Below are 24,010 nucleotides of genomic sequence, written 5' to 3' on the forward strand. Positions count from 1 at the left end.
CTACAAAGCATGTATATACATTTTCATTAAAATATTTGTAATTCTGCAAAAGAATAAAACACAGCTCATACAGATGCAGCGGTCGTTACCCGAACATTTCACGGAGCCGTTTTCGTGAACTGTGCTGTATTCCGCGCGGCATTCACTCGTTATTCTTCCGTGAACGCTGCCGTGAATGCGCGCCGGCACTAGTAACACGCGTCTTAACGCGGGAAAGTTTGAAGAAATCATGCGGCACGACCTGGGTATGCCCAGGAATACAAATCGGGAAATGTTCAGATAACGGCCGCTGCATCTGTATGTGTTAGTTATTTTTAGAACAGGAAGTCATCACTCTATTACTAGGAGAAAAGAGCTGAAAACAAAAAGAATGTGTCATTAATAGAGTGCTTGATGATCTAGCATGGGCTTTAATGAGGGAGGCTCTGTGTGCCACTGCTGTTATCTTACCACAGGCAGTGTGCACACACTGTAAAATCAGCCTCTTCATTTTCTGCTTGAAAAGATCATTGTAAAAAATAGTGTCACAGAGTGGAGGTCATGCTGATTTATTGGCAATTAAACCTACAGGATTTCTACACTCACTACAACACAGCAGATCTCGGAGTATTCTGCTTGATATATTGGATGGCGGGCTACCTGAAATGCAGGAGCTTTACTGCTCTTTAAACAACAGAAACAATTGACTAGACCGCATTTAGAGAAATTCAGCTATTTTCCCTTCAGCTTCTTGTTGCATATTTAGCTGTCCAACTGTGTCTATGATGTCACCTCTTAAACTGGTTTATTTCAAGTAGCACTACAAAGTAGACTTTTAAATGAACAGTTCCTCCTAGCAACATAAAATAGATTTATAATACAGTGAAATCTCCTGCCATTTAACAGCTTATCTACCACTGTAAACTATTGTTTCGTAATTTAAAATATGCTTGATAGCTTTATAAATTGAGGCCTGAAAATCAAAACTGCAGAAAGCAGAGTGAGGCTGCGGTCCCAGCGTGTTCTACAGCGCACGCACAAGCACCGCCCCTCAATCAGACCAGGCCCAGTACCTGCCTCGGCGCGCATTTGGCAGCCGCACTGTACCGCACGTTTACACAAATACAAAAAAATTGTATTTGGAACTTGCGATGGAGGCGTGGCCACGCCCCCGCCGGCAGTTCAGTCAATAAGGGCGAATTAGCCGCGTGAGGTCATGGCCATGCCCCCGCAAAACCCCCACCACGCTCCCTCCCATCGTAATCTCCCCCTCTCTCCCAAGACCGCGGTGAAGCGCTGTGCATGCACCGCCCCCCCCCCCCGCCAGGTGCACGTGCTGCAGTGCTGACTGGGACCGCAGCCTAAGAAATAACACACCGCTCTCGTTAGAAGTTTACTACGTAAGGAAAAATGACAGTTATAAAACAGTTTTCAGAAAACAAGAATACGAGCAAAAATTACTATATCTCAATATTCAAAGAAAATAATTGCAGAAGGAGATTAAAGCAAATATATATATACCGGTATCAGCCAATAAACCCACTCACAGACAGACCGTATCTCATCCCAGGCTATGTTTGAAAGCTGTGTTTAAAAGCAGCATGCATTGGCTTAAGGGTTTTCCTTGTAATGTGGACTTGAGACAAAAGGTGGCACTGTGTCCTCATTTGCATGTCATTTTCCCAGAATGCCTTGCTGCTGTGGAAGCACTGTATGCCAGGTGATAATGGCGAAAAGCAGGGTTTCCGACCTAAGACATGTGAATGTGCTCACAAGTAATATTTTTATATGACATATATATACAGATAGGTCCAGAAATAATTAGACACTGATACAATTTTGTTATTTCGGCTGTGTGCCAAAATACATTCAAGTTTTTGTTAAATAATGAATATGGGCTTAAAGTGCAGTCTATCAGCTTTAACTTGAGGGTATTCACATCCAAATTGGAGGAAGGGTTTAGGAATTACATCTCTTTAATATGTAGCCCCCCCCCCTTTTTTTAAGGGACCAAAAGTAATTGGACAATTGACTCAAAAGCTGTTTCATGGACAGGTGTGGGCTATTATTTCATTAACAATTAAGCAGGTACAAGGTCTGGAGTTGATTCCAGGTGTGGCATTCGCATTTATAAGCTATTGCTGTGAACCCACAACATGCGGTCAATGCAAGTGAAACAGGGCATCCTTAGGCTGCAAAAAAAAAGAAAATCCATCAGAGATAGCATGAACATTAGGAGTGGCCAAATCAACAGTTTGGTACATTCTGAGAGAAAAAAAACACACTGGTGAGCTCTGCAACACAAAAAGGCCTGGACGTCCACGGAAGACAACAGTGGTGGATGATCATAGGATCCTTTCCATGGTAAAGAAAAACCCCTTCACAACATCCAGCCAAGGGAAGAACACTCTCCAGGAGGTAGGCATATCATTATCCAAGTCTACCATAAAGAGAAGACTTCACGAGAGCAAATACAGAGGGTTCACCACAACGTGCAAACCATTCATAAGCCTCAAGAATAGAAAGGCCAGATTTTGCCAAACAATATATAAAAAAGCCAGCCCAGTTCTGGAACAGCATTCTTTGGACAGATGAAACTAAGATCAACCTGTACCAGAACGATGGGAAGAAAAAAGTATGGAGAAGGCTTGGAACGGCTCATGATCCGAAGCATACCACATCATCTGTAAAACACGGTGGAGGCAGTGTGATGGCATGGGCATGCATGGCTTACAATGGCACTGGGTCCAAGAGACCCAGTGCACTAGTGTTTATTGATGATGTGACAGAAGCAGCCGGATGAATTCTGAAGTGCATAGGGATATATTGTCTGCTCAGATTCAGCGAAGTTGATGAGAGAGAGAGAGGGAGAGAGGGTGAGGAGAGGGAGAGAGGGTGAGGAGAGGGAGAGAGGGTGAGGAGAGGAGAGAGAGAGAGAGGAGGAGGAGAGGAGAATTTGTCTAAAACCGCAGATGAGGAATGAAATGTAAAAATGTGTACATCCTTGTAAACACAATAAAAAAGATTGAAACAAAAAAAAGTACCTTGTATGAACAGTAATCATCTTGTAGCACTTTTCAGAATAACCCAAAATATATTAAATAAATATATTGCATGTCATTAGAAAGTAGATTTAGTATTTAAATCAATGTCCTTTAAAAAATATTACAAAATGTTGTAGCGCTTTATTCCATATATACCAAAGTTTTACATGCTAAATTATGGGATTTCTTTAATTGCTTTATTCTGTCTACACTAAAGTACTCTGCAGCTGAAAACCAGGACCAAATGTGATTTATATTCACACTGACCAACATATCAAAACTGTGTTCAGGGAGTCCTGCAAATCAATGAAAAATCAACAGATCTTACAGTAGTATTCTACAGTACCATTTAGATTAAGGAATTTTCTTCAGGGAGAAAGTTTTCTACACTCCAATGTAAATAATGTTTTCTTCTGTACCCAGTTGTGCATTATTTTGGTTGCTTAAAGAAGCCTACTAACACCAGATACATATTGAACTTTGCATAGTGTTAACTATGCTTTGCTTCTTTGGAGAATGTGGTAAAGAGGAATTTTAATCAAATTCTATTCTCTGGACATACTGGACTTTTTTATTGATTCTATTATCCATTAAAAACCTCTCTCGTAGAGAGAATAGAATCTAAAGTTTCCTTAATCATCTGACCGTCACTATGCCAAAATGCAGTGGGATATTTATATTGAGGAAAAGCTAATACTGGGACAATAAATACACCAGATGTACCACATTTAAAAAAAAAGTAATTGATTATTGGAATTTTTCTTTGATAGATCTTGTGCATCCCCTCCGGCGCCTAGAATTGAAAATACATTGCCTTATATATAGAGCACGTGTATATTATTTGCCATTAATATCTCTTCATTCACAGTAGTGATCAATAAAAGTCTTTACTTGTTCATCTTGACAGATAAAAGAAGAATGTGCGTAGTTACTCATGATTATCTAAATCAGTCATTTTTAATCTTTTAATAACTATTGAATTATTTCAGAATATATGTTGACTACATACAGTACAGTAGAACCCCAGCCTACCTGAAAATGTGCATATAAGGGGGGACTCCATTTTGATTGCTGGATAACCATTTTTCTATAACTATTCTGTACTAACATTTAAGTCTCAGGAACTAACCACATGCTATATGCCATACGTAATTGTGCCGTCCAGGCAGATCTGAGAAAATGACCTGACCTATCACCCACTTATCACTAGCTGAACTGTATTTGTTCAGACTTATTTTTTTGCCCTGTAGAAACAGGAACTTCTTCCCAGCCATATTGAGCATGAGTTACACAAGAATGCATTACTCAACATACTGTCCTAAAGACTGACATTTCCTTTAACTGCCTCCAAGTTCGGTATTAAGGCCCCTTCCCAGACTATAAACTGTCTATGCTATCTAACTGTTATTTTGCTGAGATAGACAGACTGTAAATTAAAAGGGGAAGTATGTTCTCATATGTGTGTTTTTTCTATGCTCAAGTTTGCTATATAAACTGGCTGTATACCCTTCAATAAACAGGAGAACAGTTTTTGACAAAGCTTCACTGTCTGACTCAATTACTGCTTTCCTCCGAGCTCGTCCACCATTTTGTTTTCCCAGATCATCAGCGCTATAAGAGTGGGCTAAATCCTCCGGAGGTTGAAGTCATCCCGAGTCGGGCAGCTGGTGTATTTTCACGCTAAGACGTTGGAGAATACAAGGGCACATTTTCACTACCTATGCAATCTCTTAGATTGTAAGCTCTTCGGGGCAGGGATTTCCTTTCCTATTGTCTGATTTTGCTGCACTTATTGTATAATTATAATTCCCTGTACTGTATTCTTTGTGAAGCGCTGAGTACACTTTTGGCGCTATATAAATAAAGACATACAATACAATCTCAGTAATAAAAGGGAAAAGAACAAGCGCAAAAAACTGTGAACTGGAAGGATACGTAATAGTCCAACTATGTAGATTTCCTTGATGGGTGCCGCACCGGACCGCAAATGGGTTCGTTCAGAGCCACTTGTATTGTTTGAGGAGGGAAGTTCCAAATGCGCACAAGCTCATCAAAATAGAAAATATATAGAGAAAAAAGGAAAAAAGGAAAAAAGGAAAAAACACAATAGTATAATACTGTATAAAACAGTCAAAGGGAAAAAGTAATGCACTCACATTGGCCGCGGTTAAACGAGCATTTCGGTTGTTAAGTGAACCACACTGATGTGCAGGGATCTCTGCTAGCAGAATATATCTGGTGGTGCAGACCTACTCCAATGGCAGGACTCGCAGCGTTAGTGCCGGCTCCTCAGCAGCAGGATATTCTTCTCCAATGGCAGGACTCGCAGCGTTAGTGCAGGCTCCTCAGCAGCAGGATAACCTTCTCCAATGGCAGGACTCGCAGCGTTAGTGCAGGCTCCTCAGCAGCAGGATATTCTTCTCCAATGGCAGGACTCGCAGCGTTAGTGCCGGCTCCTCAGCAGCAGGATAACCTTCTCCAATGGCAGGACTCGCAGCGTTAGTGCAGGCTCCTCAGCAGCAGGATATTCTTCTCCAATGGCAGGACTCGCAGCGTTAGTGCCGGCTCCTCAGCAGCAGGATAACCTTCTCCAATGGCAGGACTCGCAGCATTAGTGCAGGCTCCTCAGCAGCAGGATATTCTTCTCCAATGGCAGGACCCGCAGCGTTAGTGCCGGCTCCTCAGCAGCAGGATATTCTTCTCCAATGGCAGGACTCGCAGCGTTAGTGCAGGCTCCTCAGCAGCAGGATAACCTTCTCCAATGGCAGGACTCGCAGCGTTAGTGCAGGCTCCTCAGCAGCAGGATATTCTTCTCCAATGGCAGGACTCGCAGCGTTAGTGCAGGCTCCTCAGCAGCAGGATATTCTTCTCCAATGGCAGGACCCGCAGCGTTAGTGCCGGCTCCTCAGCAGCAGGATATTCTTCTCCAATGGCAGGACTCGCAGCGTTAGTGCCGGCTCCTCAGCAGCAGGATAACCTTCTCCAATGGCAGGACTCCCAGCGTTAGTGCAGGCTCCTCAGCAGCAGGATATTCTTCTCCAATGGCAGGACTCGCAGCGTTAGTGCCGGCTCCTCAGCAGCAGGATAACCTTCTCCAATGGGAGGACTCGCAGCGTTAGTGCCGGCTCCTCAACAGCAGGATATTCTTCTCCAATGGCAGGACTCGCAGCGTTAGTGCAGGCTCCTCAGCAGCGGGATAACCTTCTCCAATGGCAGGACTCGCAGCGTTAGTGCAGGCTCCTCAGCAGCAGGATATTCTTCTCCAATGGCAGGACTCGCAGCGTTAGTGCAGGCTCCTCAGCAGCAGGATATTCTTCTCCAATGGCAGGACTCGCAGTGTTAGTGCCGGCTCCTCAGCAGCAGGATATTCTTCTCCAATGGCAGGACTCGCAGCGTTAGTGCCGGCTCCTCAGCAGCAGGATATTCTTCTCCAATGGCAGGACTCGCAGCGTTAGTGCCGGCTCCTCAGCAGCAGGATATTCTTCTCCAATGGGAGGACTCGCAGCGTTAGTGCCGGCTCCTCAGCAGCAGGATATTCTTCTCCAATGGCAGGACTCGCAGCGTTAGTGCAGGCTCCTCAGCAGCAGGATATTCTTCTCCAATGGCAGGACTCGCAGCGTTAGTGCCGGCTCCTCAGCAGCAGGATATTCTTCTCCAATGGCAGGACTCGCAGCGTTAGTGCCGGCTCCTCAGCAGCAGGATATTCTTCTCCAATGGCAGGACTCGCAGCGTTAGTGCAGGCTCCTCAGCAGCGGGATATTCTTCTCCAATGGCAGGACTCGCAGCGTTAGTGCAGGCTCCTCAGCAGCGGGATATTCTTCTCCAATGGCAGGACTCGCAGCGTTAGTGCCGGCTCCTCAGCAGCAGGATATTCTTCTCCAATGGCAGGACTCGCAGCGTTAGTGCCGGCTCCTCAGCAGCAGGATATTCTTCTCCAATGGCAGGACTCGCAGCGTTAGTGCAGGCTCCTCAGCAGCAGGATATTCTTCTCCAATGGCAGGACTCGCAGCGTTAGTGCCGGCTCCTCAGCAGCAGGATATTCTTCTCCAATGGCAGGACTCGCAGCGTTAGTGCCGGCTCCTCAGCAGCAGGATAACCTTCTCCAATGGCAGGACTCGCAGCGTTAGTGCCGGCTCCTCAGCAGCAGGATAACCTTCTCCAATGGCAGGACTCGCAGCGTTAGTGCCGGCTCCTCAGCAGCAGGATAACCTTCTCCAATGGCAGGACTCGCAGCGTTAGTGCAGGCTCCTCAGCAGCAGGATATTCTTCTCCAATGGCAGGACTCGCAGCGTTAGTGCCGGCTCCTCAGCAGCAGGATATTCTTCTCCAATGGCAGGACTCGCAGCGTTAGTGCCGGCTCCTCAGCAGCAGGATATTCTTCTCCAATGGCAGGACTCGCAGCGTTAGTGCCGGCTCCTCAGCAGCAGGATAACCTTCTCCAATGGCAGGACTCGCAGCGTTAGTGCAGGCTCCTCAGCAGCAGGATATTCTTCTCCAATGGCAGGACTCGCAGCGTTAGTGCCGGCTCCTCAGCAGCAGGATATTCTTCTCCAATGGCAGGACTCGCAGCGTTAGTGCCGGCTCCTCAGCAGCAGGATATTCTTCTCCAATGGCAGGACTCGCAGCGTTAGTGCAGGCTCCTCAGCAGCAGGATATTCTTCTCCAATGGCAGGACTCGCAGCGTTAGTGCAGGCTCCTCAGCAGCAGGATAACCTTCTCCAATGGCAGGACTCGCAGCGTTAGTGCAGGCTCCTCAGCAGCAGGATATTCTTCTCCAATGGCAGGACTCGCAGCGTTAGTGCCGGCTCCTCAGCAGCAGGATATTCTTCTCCAATGGGAGGACTCGCAGCGTTAGTGCCGGCTCCTCAGCAGCAGGATATTCTTCTCCAATGGCAGGACTCGCAGCGTTAGTGCCGGCTCCTCAGCAGCAGGATATTCTTCTCCAATGGCAGGACTCGCAGCGTTAGTGCAGGCTCCTCAGCAGCAGGATAACCTTCTCCAATGGCAGGACTCGCAGCGTTAGTGCCGGCTCCTCAGCAGCAGGATATTCTTCTCCAATGGCAGGACTCGCAGCGTTAGTGCCGGCTCCTCAGCAGCAGGATAACCTTCTCCAATGGCAGGACTCGCAGCGTTAGTGCCGGCTCCTCAGCAGCAGGATAACCTTCTCCAATGGCAGGACTCGCAGCGTTAGTGCCGGCTCCTCAGCAGCAGGATATTCTTCTCCAATGGCAGGACTCGCAGCGTTAGTGCCGGCTCCTCAGCAGCAGGATATTCTTCTCCAATGGCAGGACTCGCAGCGTTAGTGCAGGCTCCTCAGCAGCAGGATAACCTTCTCCAATGGCAGGACTCGCAGCGTTAGTGCCGGCTGATCAGCAGCAGGATTACCTTCTCCAATGGCAGGACTCGCAGCGTTAGTGCAGGCTCCTCAGCAGCAGGATATTCTTCTCCAATGGCAGGACTCGCAGCGTTAGTGCAGGCTCCTCAGCAGCAGGATATTCTTCTCCAATGGCAGGACTCGCAGCGTTAGTGCCGGCTCCTCAGCAGCAGGATATTCTTCTCCAATGGCAGGACTCGCAGCGTTAGTGCCGGCTCCTCAGCAGCAGGATAACCTTCTCCAATGGCAGGACTCGCAGCGTTAGTGCCGGCTCCTCAGCAGCAGGATATTCTTCTCCAATGGCAGGACTCGCAGCGTTAGTGCCGGCTCCTCAGCAGCAGGATAACCTTCTCCAATGGCAGGACTCGCAGCGTTAGTGCAGGCTCCTCAGCAGCAGGATAACCTTCTCCAATGGCAGGACTCGCAGCGTTAGTGCAGGCTCCTCAGCAGCAGGATATTCTTCTCCAATGGCAGGACTCGCAGCGTTAGTGCCGGCTCCTCAGCAGCAGGATATTCTTCTCCAATGGCAGGACTCGCAGCGTTAGTGCAGGCTCCTCAGCAGCAGGATATTCTTCTCCAATGGCAGGACTCGCAGCGTTAGTGCCGGCTCCTCAGCAGCAGGATATTCTCCAATGGCAGGACTCGCAGCGTTAGTGCCGGCTCCTCAGCAGCAGGATATTCTTCTCCAATGGCAGGACTCGCAGCGTTAGTGCAGGCTCCTCAGCAGCAGGATATTCTTCTCCAATGGCAGGACCCGCAGCGTTAGTGCCGGCTCCTCAGCAGCAGGATATTCTTCTCCAATGGCAGGACTCGCAGCGTTAGTGCCGGCTCCTCAGCAGCAGGATATTCTTCTCCAATGACAGGACTCGCAGCGTTAGTGCAGGCTCCTCAGCAGCAGGATATTCTTCTCCAATGGCAGGACTCGCAGCGTTAGTGCCGGCTCCTCAGCAGCAGGATATTCTTCTCCAATGGCAGGACTCGCAGCGTTAGTGCCGGCTCCTCAGCAGCAGGATATTCTTCTCCAATGGCAGGACTCGCAGCGTTAGTGCCGGCTCCTCAGCAGCAGGATAACCTTCTCCAATGGGAGGACTCGCAGCGTTAGTGCCGGCTCCTCAGCAGCAGGATAACCTTCTCCAATGGCAGGACTCGCAGCGTTAGTGCAGGCTCCTCAGCAGCAGGATATTCTTCTCCAATGGCAGGACTCGCAGCGTTAGTGCAGGCTCCTAAGCAGCAGGATATTCTTCTCCAATGGCAGGACTCGCAGCGTTAGTGCCGGCTCCTCAGCAGCAGGATATTCTTCTCCAATGGCAGGACTCGCAGCGTTAGTGCAGGCTCCTCAGCAGCAGGATAACCTTCTCCAATCGCAGGACCCGCAGCGTTAGTGCAGGCTCCTCAGCAGCAGGATAACCTTCTCCAATGGCAGGACTCGCAGCGTTAGTGCCGGCTCCTCAGCAGCAGGATATTCTTCTCCAATGGCAGGACTCGCAGCGTTAGTGCCGGCTCCTCAGCAGCAGGATAACCTTCTCCAATGGCAGGACTCGCAGCGTTAGTGCAGGCTCCTCAGCAGCAGGATATTCTCAATAAAGAGATATAACACAAAATAGTGTAATACTGTATACAGAAAATATTAAAATGCTCAAGCCAAATGGACACTCACATTAGAGTAAAATTAAGGAGACTTATGGTTATTAAAGTGACCAACTTATACAGGTTGTACTGGAATCGCGGAAAATTTTGATTTTGCTGCACTTATTGTATAATTATAATTCCCTGTACTGTATTCTTTGTGAAGCGCTGAGTACACTTTTGGCGCTATATAAATAAAGACATACAATACTATCTGCCTAAACCGTTTGTCACTGGGACCAAGATCTTTCTGTATCACATAGAATTTATACCACACAATAATTTTTATGTAATGTAATAACCTTCACAATAAGTAAATTAAATATTATACCCCCAAAAAAGTTGGGTTGTTTTGTGGATCCCCTGGCAACTAATTACAGACCTTTAAGTAGTCTCTACTTTTCAAAAGTAGCTACTGTGATACATTCCTCATGTAACACCAGACCTAGAAAAGGATCTGCTTAAAGTTTACCCTAAAAAGTTCTGCGTTATGTTATAACATTATGATAGATTGACAAATTGTACAGTAAGAGCTCATGGCTAAGGGGTTTATTCTATATCCGCTGAAGCAGCTGATCGGGCTGTTTCGGAATGGCATTCCCTCTTGGCTTCTGTCATTATAGAATAAGCCCCTAAAACTGTTCTAAAGAAAATGTTAACCCACTTTCTGCTCCCTTTCACCATTCTGGAAGAGAATGGGATTTAATTCCACCACACTACCACCATTGTCTGAAAGGGGGACATTGCTTTTAGCACTCTTAAAAGCACACTGGCATTGTTATGGCCCCGAAATAGCTTCTTGTGGTAAGATTTGAGAACCTTGGGCTATAGAGATACTGCGTGAATGGCCTCTGCTGTGCTTAACAAGAGAGTCAATGTCTTTGATCTGATGTATGTTGTTTTGAAGGGGTTTCCTCGCATACAAATCTATAAAAATGCAGAGACAATGTCACGAAGGGCACATTTGTGAGTATGTGACTTGTATATGTGACAAGGGTTATTACACACAGCTACCTAGCTTACTCACTTTTCACTCCTGCAGGGTCCCTCAAATTAGTAAAATCCAGTGGTGGGATTCAGAAATGTTAGCAACCGGTTCTCTCTCACCTTACTGCCCTTTCATAGTGAAAAATTACCATCATCATCATCATTAGATCTCCCCCAGCCCCCCTCATCATCACATCTTCCCCAGACCTCCTCACATCTCTCCCATCCCCCTCACATCTCTCCCAGCCTCTCACTTCCCATATCTCTCCCAGCCCCCTCACATCTCTCTCTGCCCTCATCACATCTCACATCTCTCCCAGCCTCCCTCACATCTCCCCCAGTCCCCCTCACATTTCTCCTAGCCCCCCGCACATCTCTCCCAGACCCTCACATCTCTACCTGCCCCCTCACAACTCTCCCAGACTCTCCCATCTGCCCCTGCCCCTTCACATCTCCCACAGCCCCCCATATCTCTCCCAGCCCCCCTCACATCTCACCCAGCCCCCTTCACATCTCCCCCAGACCACCTCACATCTCCACCAGACCCCTGACATCTCTCCAAGCCCCCTTATATCTCTCCCAGCCCCCTCACAGCTCTCCCAGACCCCTTCACATATCTCCCAGAAACCCCTCACATCTCACCCAGCTGTCAGGATCTGGCTTAGGCCCTGCCCCCATGACTTACCTCACAACATCACGAGTGGCGCGCGTTAGCCGCAACCTGCACGCAGGCGCCACGCTGCTAGGAAGGAAAACACTGAAGGGACCATCTCCAGGCTCCATTCCCGTGACAACATGGGCAACGCACGCCGCACGCTAGCTACACACACACGCTGCATGGACACAGGCAAACAAGGGGTTAATTCATTCACCTATTCCACAGCTGCTACTCACTTCGCCCCTGCCTATCACTACACAATATACCTGTGATTACTTAGTGCTCACAGCTCCCTACTGCTTCTCCATTGGCTGCTTGTTCCTTATAGGCTCAGCCTGTCCTCTCGCAAACTGTCTGAGCATAAACTCTGTTCTTGTGACTTGTGCTTGCTTCTAGCTTTTGCTGTCCTGCCTTTGCCTTGTCTTGCTCCCTATATCGACCTCATCTTGCACCCGGACTCCTGCCTGCTCTGACCCCTGGACCATGGCTACGGATACGACGATTCTACATTCTATACCACTGGACCCCAGCACCGCACGACGACAACCCAATCTCTCCAATCCTAGACCATGGCAAGTACCTCGACCAATCTGACTTCTCCTTCCCCGACCCAGTTAAACGACTACCACTCTGCACTCAAGACGTGGCAGCTCGGTTGCAGGTTGGTGGCTATCAACATCCCCACCTCAGCTTTGCAGTTCTACCTTGTTTGTGCTTACCACACATTACACCAGCCCCCTTCACATCTCCCCCAGAGCCCCTGACATCTCTCATCTCTCCCAGCACCCCTCACATCTCTTCCAGTCTCCCCCCCCCCTCCATGCCTACCTGGGTGGACAGAGGCACGGGGAGGGCTCCCCTGGTTTAAAGAATTAGCCGGTAGTAGAATCTCGAGTCCGAGCAGGAGCAGCACGAGGTGAGGAGCGCTCTATAGCAGCAGACACTGAAAGTTCTGGGTCAGACTGGTAGATGGCGCACCTCCCCTGCAGTCCTGCTCTCACTCTCAAATGATTCTACTACCAGCGAATACTTTAAATCCGCCAACGCATATTATCCTTCTCTGTTAAGCACCGATTCGGCGAACTTCATAAATCCTAGGAACAGGTTCGCACGAACCGGTGCGAACTGGCTGAATCCCACCACAAGTAATATTCCGTCGCAATCTGTCACAATATATATCTTAGGCCTCGCCCAAACTGCCGTTCGCGCGCATACCCTGCACATGCGCAAAGCTGTGTGATGTCCGCCGCACTGCTGCTGGTCCTGCGCATGCGCTACAGCACTGCACATGTGCAGACCTATTCAAAATGGCGACCCCTGCTAGTCGGATGCCCCGCGGAGCCTCCGGAGCATCGGAGGGGCTTTATTTTTGTTAAATAAATCATGACAATGTGTAATATGTCGTGTTGTTGTTCATCTGAGGTTGTATTTACCTAATTTTTAAACCTGCTAAGGAACAGATGATTGTTATTATGTCCTGATATGTAAACCATAGAATTCAACGAGGGTGTACTTTCTTTTTCCCAAAACTGTACATAAGCAAGTTGGTAAAAAAAAAGAATAAAATGCCACTTACAATCTGGCAGAGTAAAACAGCATTGTGGGATATAACCCGGTACAGCAGTAGGTATGATGTCTGTGAATGCCGCTTGAAGGGATAGCCGGAACAGCAGGTAAGCAGACTCCAAAGCCTCGGCGCACTATCAATTCTTCACCTCCTTGTTGTAACGCCTGTATGCCCGCAGACCTGGCCAGTCCCCAGTACTGAGGTGGGAAGGGTTTTACCATGCACCCACAGCAGTGAGGGCGTGCCCAGAGTGTGGTATGGCGTTGCCGGGACTGTAGAAAGATGGTTAGTTATACTTGCAACGCCTTCGGGGTTCAAAGTAAGGATAGTAATGTCCGTGTGCCAGAGTCAAGGGATATAGAGAGCAGGATTGTAATGTTCGTAAGCCAGAGTCCAGGGATCACAGAAGTCAGCAAAGTTGTGTCCGTAAGCAGGGTTCAAGGGCAGTAGAGAGCAGGGTAATCCAGTACAAGCAGAGGTCAAGCCAGGGAAATCCAGGGGTAAGCAGGAGCAAAAACAGAAGCTGGAAAACACAGGAGAGCCAAGCATAGGACTGCACACACAGAGGTTACAAAGAACTATGCAGAGCAATGAGAGAGAGGACAAACAGGGGTTATAAAGGAGGGAACACCAATGGGAGAGAGAGGAGCAGAGGGTGAAGTGGGAGACAGCAGGGATAGGTGAGGAGAAGAGGAGGAGACAGGTGAGCCAGTGAGGGAGATAGTCTGTAAGGCATGAGAGGAGGAGCCAGCGGTCTGGGAAAGCCTACTAGAGGAGCGTATGCGCGCTCCCTCTGTAAGGGTAGAGAGCGCGCGCACAGGCTGCGTCACGAGGTGCGTGGAGCGCCGTGCCATGGGGGCGCCTGCCGAGGGCGGGGGAAGAACAGGAAGAAAGTCTGCAGGAGGTAAGGGGACCGGAACGGGAGCTGAGGGAGGCCGTGAGCGGGGAGCACCGCAACGGGAGACTTAGAAGGTGCGCGTGTCCTGCGGGGAGCGCGCGCAGACGCCGGGGAGCGTCAGAGACTGCCACAGAGGGACAGATGCGGGAGGAGGAAGGGAGAAAGGGACGGGGAGGCAAGGAAGGGACATGAGTGGCATGAAGGAGCGGAGCGCCAGGGACACATGGAGGGGAAGGAATCCCCTGAACCGTCACACTTGTCACCAGTTGATGACATCGTGGGGCTTGACAGCGCCTGAGCGTTAGAGTGGACACAGCTGTGTGTGTGATTGTAGCTGAAATATGCCAGATACTTAGTAACTGTTCTTTAGCAATGGGAACTGATTCACAGGCATCATACCTACTGCTGTACCGGCTTATATCTGTAAGGAATTGGGGAGTGTGTCCCCCATGGTGCACTCCCTCCTTACCGGACTTCTCACGCAACCCCGCTGTTCTCACAGCATGCACGCTCCTGCAGGAGCTTTCTAGACGTCGCGGAGTCTGGCTCCACACCCTGCTTGCGGCGCGCACATGTGACGCATGTGCACTGCTCCCAAGCTGCGTGTCAACTTTCTCAATCATGCCCACCTATTTCCTGTGTCTCTCCTCCTATCCATGCCTCCACTACGCCCCCCTCTCTCATTGGTCATGCTCTCCCATATATGCTCAGCTGTGCCACGCACTTTGGCTGAGCATAGTTCCAGTTAGCGCTGTTCTCCCACTTCCTGGTTCCTTGTCCTGTCTTGCCTTGTCTTCTAGCTCCTTGTTTCAGATTGACCTCCTGTGTACCGATCCGGCTATTAATTTGGACTCCGCACTTCTGGCTTACTGACCCGGCTTACCTCTGACCTTCCGCATCTTTCCAATCCTGACCATGGCTTATCTATTTATATTTAGGCGTATGACACAGTTACAGACCAGATTAAAACGTGAGACAGCTTTAGTTTTGAAAGAACATGGATATTGATGAGAATAGTTTTAATGTCCAGTGAGAAAAAGGGAAACAACATTGGTGCATGGAATACATTTTGGGCCATATGTACTCAGCAGTGTTAATCCATAAAAACACCCATTCCGGAAACCACACACCTTATGGTCCTTTCGCCGATGTTGGAAGGCGTCTTATGGAGTGGCACTACTTGGTAAAACCCCATATCCACCTCTTCAGGAGTATGCTCTGCAATGCGTTGTTGATCCTCTGGTAGCAAATAGTTTGAAATTCCTTGAAAAAAAGGTGCAATAGTTACCAAAAAAAAATTGTTGATGGTACAGTAGCATGAATTAAGAATATATTGTGAAATGTTGAGGTTGTGTGCTTGTTTGTTTTGTCTCTTCACAACTCATTTTCTCTGATTTCCAGTGCTCCGCATTTTAGTCTGTAGAACTTTTGATTCACATGAACTCATGGTTTGTAACAGCAGGGCCTTGAAAATGACAAGGACATTTTTTTCAATATTGAGTGGTTCTGAGCACAATCCAACTTTCCAGTTTATTACACTGACCCTCAAGAGTTTGGGCAAAGTGCAGAGTTCAGCCAGCATGCACAGACTACGTACAATTAAACTTTATTCGTCACAATAGTTTAAGATCTCGTATGTATTCACTGGGCATGCCAAGCACATGGGAAAATAGCTTTTCATGGGGATACATTTAAGCAAGCTGAGTATGTGCCTCTAGGTCAGAACCTTGGTTTTCCACAGATCTAGACTTTTAACTTTGGCCACGGCAAGTCTAGAACTGTGTGGTAATCTCATCCTGTGTGGTCTTTTCTATGAGGAAATTGAGTAAGGCTGCACTAATCAGCAATATATTACAAGAAAATAAAAATTATAGCGGAAAAACACAATATATGTCAAATGCAATGAAACTCTCTGTTACAGTAAATAGGTCCATACATAATAAATATATTGTTATGGTTGCTTTAGACCAGTGGTTTTCAACCTTTTTCTTTGGTTAAGGAACACTATAATTAAATTGTGAAATTCTGGGGAACCCCAACCCTCTCCCCCATACCCTCCCTCTCTTTTTTCACCCTTCACTTTCCCCTTTATGCTCCATCTCCCTCACTCACACACTACCCCTTACGCTCCTTCTTCTACACACACGTTTTTTCTTTTAAAAAGGAGCTGCCAGCGCACGTGGGAAAAGGGCTTGCAGTAAGAGCCGCAGAGAAGAGCGCACGCACATACACCTCCCTTACCTTGGAGCCTGTGCCGATCCAAAGCTCCCTCTTCCTATTGGCCAGCAGTTGAACGCGACTTCCTCTCCCTGCTCCTGACAGCACCGGAAGGATCGCAGTGATCAGGTGGCTGCCGCTGAGCTGGGGAACCGCTGGGTCACTGCTGTGAGGGTTGCCGCTAATGAACGAGTTGTCCCAGCTCTCCCCCCCTAGAGGCTGCGGAACCCCTGAGATGTGCCCACGGAACCCGGTTGAAAATCACTGCTTTTAGACAGTAAAGGAAGCATCACAAGCAGTGTCCTAGATGCTCAAATCAAACAAGTTCTCTGCATTACAGTGAAATATCAGGCAGGATAGTGGGTCTTCTCCCTATTTCAATATTTACCAATAAGATGTACCAATGTATTCTGGGGAAGGCAACTCCTGGTTCACAAGAAATTAGATTTTCAAAGTTTGTCTTTTTCTCTTATAAACATACAAAGATGGCTGCAGAGTTACCACTAAGAAGCTGTGATACCATTAAGAGATGATGTTGTACTACTGAATAAGCTCATGAAACTGTAGAATTATAGAATTTTAGTACAATTATTACTATTTCTATTATTACTCTGTTAATATTTAAGTAGTAATCCTTGAAGAACAGGGCATTACTGGCCAATAATGCCATGGGTGGAAGAGTTGAAGGCCCGTGGCTGTGTGTGTATGTGTGTGTGTGGATTTAACCCCCGGGCGAGTGGATTTAACCCCCGGGCGAGTAAATATTGGCCCAAGCAGCACACGTTTGGTACTAGGTGGCGAGTAGATTTTTTGGTGATTTGTCAACCACTGTGTATATATGTATATATATATATATATATATATATATATATATATATATATATTACACACACATATATACACACACATATATACACACACACAACGCAATGAGATACAAATTGTGATTAACCAGCATTGAGGCTGCATAGAGATCCATTTACTCACTTTAGGATATCTGCGCACTTGATATAGTACAATATATATGCCAGGATCAATTTCCTAATGGTGTTACTAATAAAGATGGCAGTTTTAAAATGATGATATTTTGATTAGTGTATATACGCATGTCTTTATTTTAGAAGTATAATGATGCCAAGCCATACATGATGCTTTTTAATACCAAAATAGTCTAACAATTTAAAATAATTGGTATTGCCAAGATACCAATTAGACATAACCTAATTTATGCTAACTGGATGCAATCCTTCATTAGATACATTTATGAGGCCCCACGAGAAGTACAGTACTTGATCTATTGTCCCTTTGTTACAGTTCATTATGTAACGGTGCTTCTCCCAGTCTCTGGGAGTTTCCCCTGTTACTAGGTGTTTGGTGCATGCTACCTGTAGGCTCACAGAAATGCGGAGTTGTCCACCAATGTTTGTGGGACCCAGGTCGGGCTTCTGGGGTACACACCTGACATTGATCTTTAGTGGTACAGTACCTCCATCTGCTGCAGGCTCCAGATTTATGGAGGCGATCTCCTACTGTCGAACACAATCCCTTCTCCTTCCCCAGAAAGAACACGCACCAGGCAGGAGGTATAATAACTGGAACGGTTTTATTATGTTCAGTTCACGGCAGTCTTCTGTCCAATGCAGTATCTGGCTTTGTATCCAGCTGTAGGATGGTCCCTAGACCTACACTATGTGTCAAGGGCCCCCGTAGCAGTCCTTGCTCTTCCCTGACCCTCTAGCACGGTCAGAGGAAAGGTACACACTCACTCTCCCCTTAAGGGAAGAGGAACAGGGAAGGCCAATCTCCAGGCAACCTGTGTGTGATCTGCTTCTCTCAAGTGGGGAGAGGCACTTACTAAATTAGGGTGGCAACCCCCGTAAGTACAGTAAGAGGATACTAGGTCTGACCCAGGATTGGGTAAACCCAGGCCTAGTTCTACCTCCTCCCCTGTCACTCAAGGGTGCTGCTGTGAGGAGGGGGGGGGGAACCCATGATGGTACTAACAGACCTGTTCTTACCAGAACTTACTGCTAGGGAGGGCAGACTGGCAGCCAAGAACCAGTCCTGGCTACAATTATAAACATGAATGTACAGTATGAGTTACCGAAGCACTGATAGTTATCCATCCTAACTTGTTGGACCTATAAAACTGATAAATCTTAAGAAATGTAAACCCCGTGGACAAAATGTATTTTGTGTTGGTCGTCCAGGGTCTATAGTCATAAATAATAAATAGATCACTGCCTACTAAATAAAACATAGATCATGTATATTCTTCAATGGTTACATTGTGGAAGAAAATTAATGGACCAGCATATTAGACCACTCCTGGTCATCAGCATATACTGAACTTAAATAGACTGTTTTCTGACTTCACTGTTATATTAAAGCAAAGCATAAGAGATATAAAAAGGGTCTATATATGTTGTATCATAAAATTATTGTTTTGTTATTAAATTTAAACTAAGAGTATTTGTTACTATATCTGCTTTTCAACTTGTTTATTAATTACCTTGAGGTTGGTATAGAGAGCAAAGTATTTGCAAAGTATCTTTGCTGACGACATGAAATTGTGTAAAGTAGTAAAATCAGAGCAGGATGTAATTTCTCTCCAGAAGGACTTGGATAGACTGGAAACTTGGGCAGGTAAATGGCAGATAAGTTTTTATACAGATAACGGTAAGGTTGTGCATTTGGGAAACAAAAATAAGCAGGCGACTTACAAATTAAATGGGGATAAATTAGGTGAATCCTTGATGGAGAAGGTTTTAGGAGTGCTTGAAGATAGCAGATTGGGCACTATTGCTAAAAGTCATGAAGTAGCTGCAAAGGCAAATAAGATCTTATTTTGCATTAAACGGGGAATTGATGGAAGGGAAGTAAGCATAATTATGCCCCTCGATAAAGCATCAGTAAGACCACACCTTGAATATGGAGTACAATTTTGGGCAACACTCGATAAAAAAGACATTATGGAACTAGAAAGTGCAGAGAAGAGCCACCAAATTAATAAATGGGATGGAAAATCTGACTTATGAGGAGAGGCTAGCTAAATTAGATTTATTTACATTAGAAAAGAGGCGTCTAAGAGGGGATATGATAACTATATACAAATATATTCGGGGACAATACAAGGAGCTTTCAAAAGAACTATTCATCCCACGGGCAGTATTAAGGACTCGGGGCCATCCCTTAAGCTTGGAGGAAAGGAAATTTCACCAGCAACAAAGGAAAGGGTTCTTTACAGTAAGGGCAGTTAAAATGTGGAAGTCATTACCCATGGAAACATGCTGATACAATAGAGATCTTCAAAAAAAGGTTGGACATATTTTTAGAAAGGATATGTATACAGGGATATACCAAATAAGTAAACATTGGGAAGGATGTTGATCCAGGGAGAAATCCAATTACCATTATTGGAATTTATTTTCCCCCTTATGAGACAGCATTGGATGATATTTCACTGGGTTTTTTTGTTTGTCTTTCTCTGGATCAATATACTGTAAGTACAAATATAGGATGAGTATCTAGGGTCTAAATTTAGCATAGGTTGAACTTGATTGACATATGTCTTTTTTCAACCTCATCTACTATGTAACTATGTATTATGTTGAGTCCCAATGGGATGAGTGAGGCATTTTAGGAATGTTTGTAAGACAGATCAATGGAAGAGAACCTGAGCACAATATTATAATAGAATGCATTCAAGTTTGCACCCTATATTGTTTTTTCATATGGCTTACTAGTTATATCAAGCCATTATTCAGTTTTGATCTCCCAGAATGCAACATTGAAAATACTTATTTTACAGCGTTGACAGCACATTAACTTGCTTAGTGAAGCAGGGACAGCAAAATCCAATTGTTGATGCACTCCAACTTGATAAATGCTATCTCAATGGAAAAATCATAACAGATAGTATAATGAAATCGAGGTAACAAACTTTGAATACATATGGTTTTAAATAAATATATATATATATATATATATCTATATATATATATATATTTATTTTTTTTCTGTGCTAGAAGAGGGTAGACAGAGGATAAGGAACACAACGCCAGTTTGGAATAGTGTAAACCTAAGAAAGCTGCAGTTACTGTGGCATGGAAAATTCCTAGAGAAGTGGGAATTTTTGGTTGCAGGGTAGAAGTAGTGAAACCACTTTATGATCTAGTGGCAAATCATTATGATTGTGGATTAATATATTAGTAATAGTTACGAAATTGCAAAACCCACAGCAACTCTGCAGCTATCTATATATTTTTCAAATCATATGTATTAAAAGTTCATTTTGAATCTGTTATGATTCTTCCGCTGAGATAACATTTTTTTAAATTGGAGTGCACTTACATTTTTTTCAAACCCTCTTTAGTTACTCTCCAGGCACCCACTTTGTAACCTTTGAAGTATTTAAAAGCTACTAATAGGAGAGCGCGAAAAATGTGTACTAGTGTACACGCACCTAAATGCGTATTGGGTGCGCTAGGCAGAAATATAAGGACGATCTTGGTTGGTCCTAAAAATGGAACTTTCAATGTGTGTCTGGGGGTGTGATGAAAATCACCAATTTTACCCCAGCAATAACACACAATTACCTATATTAAGTACAATATAAAGAAAATGAAAAAAAAAAAAAAAAAGGATGAGTAACCACTGATAGCTTTGTCCTTATAGACTGAAAGCTTGCATAGATAATGGCTCCTTGTCAGTTGATAGAGTGGAGGTTGCTAAGTCTCCACCCAAATCAATGTGACATGTATAAGAGGATATTTTGAAATTGAACAAGTCCTCGAGTGTAAGATTAAATCCTATGTAGTTAGTTGATGCTGCCCTAAATGAGAGGATACCACTCCTCTTCAATAAAGAAACCTCAGGGGAAATTTTTTTTTTAAAGGGCGCAGTCCATATAAACTTTTATAAAATGTAGATATTCAATATACAAGAAACTGCACACTCACAAAAGATAAAAAAAAAGTTATATTCGCCTGGTAAAAAGCTCTCAAGTCTCTCTCCTTCTGCACTTGCTGTTGGCTGGATTCCAAATGTCGTGGGAACATTTTCCCTGGTTGTCCGCTGGACTGTATAGTGGTCTCTGTGCTGAGGCATGTCGCCGCTTGAAGATCTGCAGACCTCTGCTTTCTGGCAGCGGTTGCAGCTCTGCTCCACGGCTGCCTCTTGCTCCCGACCGGCGTCCTTGGTAATGCGGAATCCTCCCAGCTCCTCCCGGATGTCACTGATCTGGAAGTAGTGCATCCCCGTCAGTGATCCAGCCCACTGTTCGCATACTGGGAGGGTTATAGAGAGTGGCCACAACCTGTGCCTGCTAAACTCCTAGTACACTAGCACAAACAGACTTTAAAGAAATTATTTGAACCGTGTCATAGTATCTGTAGTCTGATACATACAGTTAGGTCCGGAAATAATTGGACACTGATACAAGTTTTGTTATTTCGGCTGTGTACCAAAATAAATTCAAGTTACAGTTAAATAATGAATATGGGCTTAAAGTGTCGTCTATCAGCTTTAATTTGAGGGTATTCACATCCAAATTGGAGAAAGGGTTTAGAAATTACATCTCTTTAATATGTAGCCCCCTCTTTTTCAAGAGACCAAAAGTAATTGGACAATTGACTCAAAAGCTGTTTCATGGACAGGTGTGGGCTATTCCTTCATTATTTCATCATCAATTAAGCAGGTAAAAGGTCTGGAGTTGATTCCAGGTGTGGCATTCGCATTTGGAAGCGGTTGCTGTGAACCCACAACATGCGGTCAAAGGAGCTCTCAATGCAAGTGAAACAGGGCATCCTTAGGCTGCAAAAAAAAAAAATCCATCGGAGATAGCAGGAACATTAGGTGTGGTCAAACCAGTTGGGTACATTCTGAGAAAAAAAAAAAAAAAAGAACGCACTGGTGAGCTCTGCAACATAAAAAGGCCTGGACGCCCACGGAAGACAACAGTGGTGGATGATCGTAGGATCCTTTCCATGGTAAAGAAAAACCCCTTCACAACATCTAGCCAAGTGAAGACCACTCTCCAGGAGGTAGGCATATCATTATCCAAGTCTACCATAAAGAGAAGACTTCACGAGAGCAAATACCGAGGGTTCACCACAAGGTGCAAACCATACATAAGCCTCAAGAATAGAAAGGCCAGATTAGACTTTGCCAAACAATATCTAAAAAAGCCAACCCAGTTCTGGAACAGCATTCTTTGGACAGATGAAACTAAGATCAACCTTTACCAGAATGATGGGAAGAAAAATGTATGGAGAAGGCTTGGAACGGCTCATGACCCAAAGCATACCACATCATCTGTAAAATACAGCGGAGGCAGTGTGTGGCATGGGCATGCATGGCTCACAATGGCACTGGGTCACTAGTGTTTATTGATGATGTGACAGAAGACAGAAGCAGCCGAAGTTGATTGGACGGTGCTTCACTTTACCGATGGACAATGACCCAAAACATACTGCGAAAGCAACTCAGGAGTTTTTTTAAGGAAAAGAAGTGGAATATTGTGCAATGGCCGAGTCAATCACCTGATCTCAACCCGATCGAGCATTCATTTCACTTGCTGAAGACAAAACTTAAGGTAGAAAGACCCACAAAAAAAAAACTACAACTGAAGACAGCTGCAGTAAAGGCTTGGCAAAGCATCACAAAAGAGGAAACCCAGCGTTCGGTGATGTCCATGCGTTCCAGACTTCAAGCAGTCATTGCCTGCAAAGGATTCTCGACAAAGTATTAAAAATTAACATTTTATTTATGATTGTGTTAATTTGTCCAATTACATTTGAGCCCCTGAAATAAGGGGACTGTGTATGAAAATGGTTGCAATTCCTAAACATTTCATACGATATTTTTGTTCAACCCCTTGAATTAAAGCTGAAAGTTTGCACTTCTATTGCATCTCAGTTGTTTCATTTCAAATCCATTGTGGTGGCGTACAGAGCCAAAATTATGAAAATTGTGTCAGTGTCCAATTATTTCCGGACCTAACTGTACCTACACCCAGAACCACCAACAGAAATCGTGGGACCAGGACAAACATTTTAAGCAGCCCTCCCCCCGTGTCGGCGGTATTGCGAGCCGCCCCCCCCCCTGCATTTCACACCTCACGAGCCCCCTCTCCCCATGTATTTTTCTCCCTTCCATCTCACCCCCTCTCACTCTCCCCCGCCTCGCGTGTATTTCTCTCCCGTGTCTCACTCTTACTCCCTCTTTTCCTCACTCACCCGCTCTCTCTCTCCTCTCTCTCCGTCAATTACCCCACGCTCATTCATTCCCTCCCCCTCCTCACACAATTCCCCCCACAAGATATATACAAAAAAAACTCCCACCGCCAAATACATACAAAAAAATCCCCACCCCCCCAAATATATACACCCTCCCCCACCCCCCCAAAAGCATACAAAAAACCCACCTACCAATACATATAAAAAAAAACCCCCACACACACACGTGTGTGATAGAGATATATATATTATATTATATACATATACAGTATATATACACACACACACACACACACACACACACACACACACACACACACACACACACACACACACACACACACACACACACCACACAAGACAACCCTCCCAATACACAAAAAATACCCCAACCCATATAAAAATTCCCCCAAGCCCATAAT

Source organism: Ascaphus truei, chromosome 4 (genome assembly GCF_040206685.1).
Source record: "Ascaphus truei isolate aAscTru1 chromosome 4, aAscTru1.hap1, whole genome shotgun sequence".
Classification (NCBI taxonomy): domain Eukaryota; kingdom Metazoa; phylum Chordata; class Amphibia; order Anura; family Ascaphidae; genus Ascaphus; species Ascaphus truei.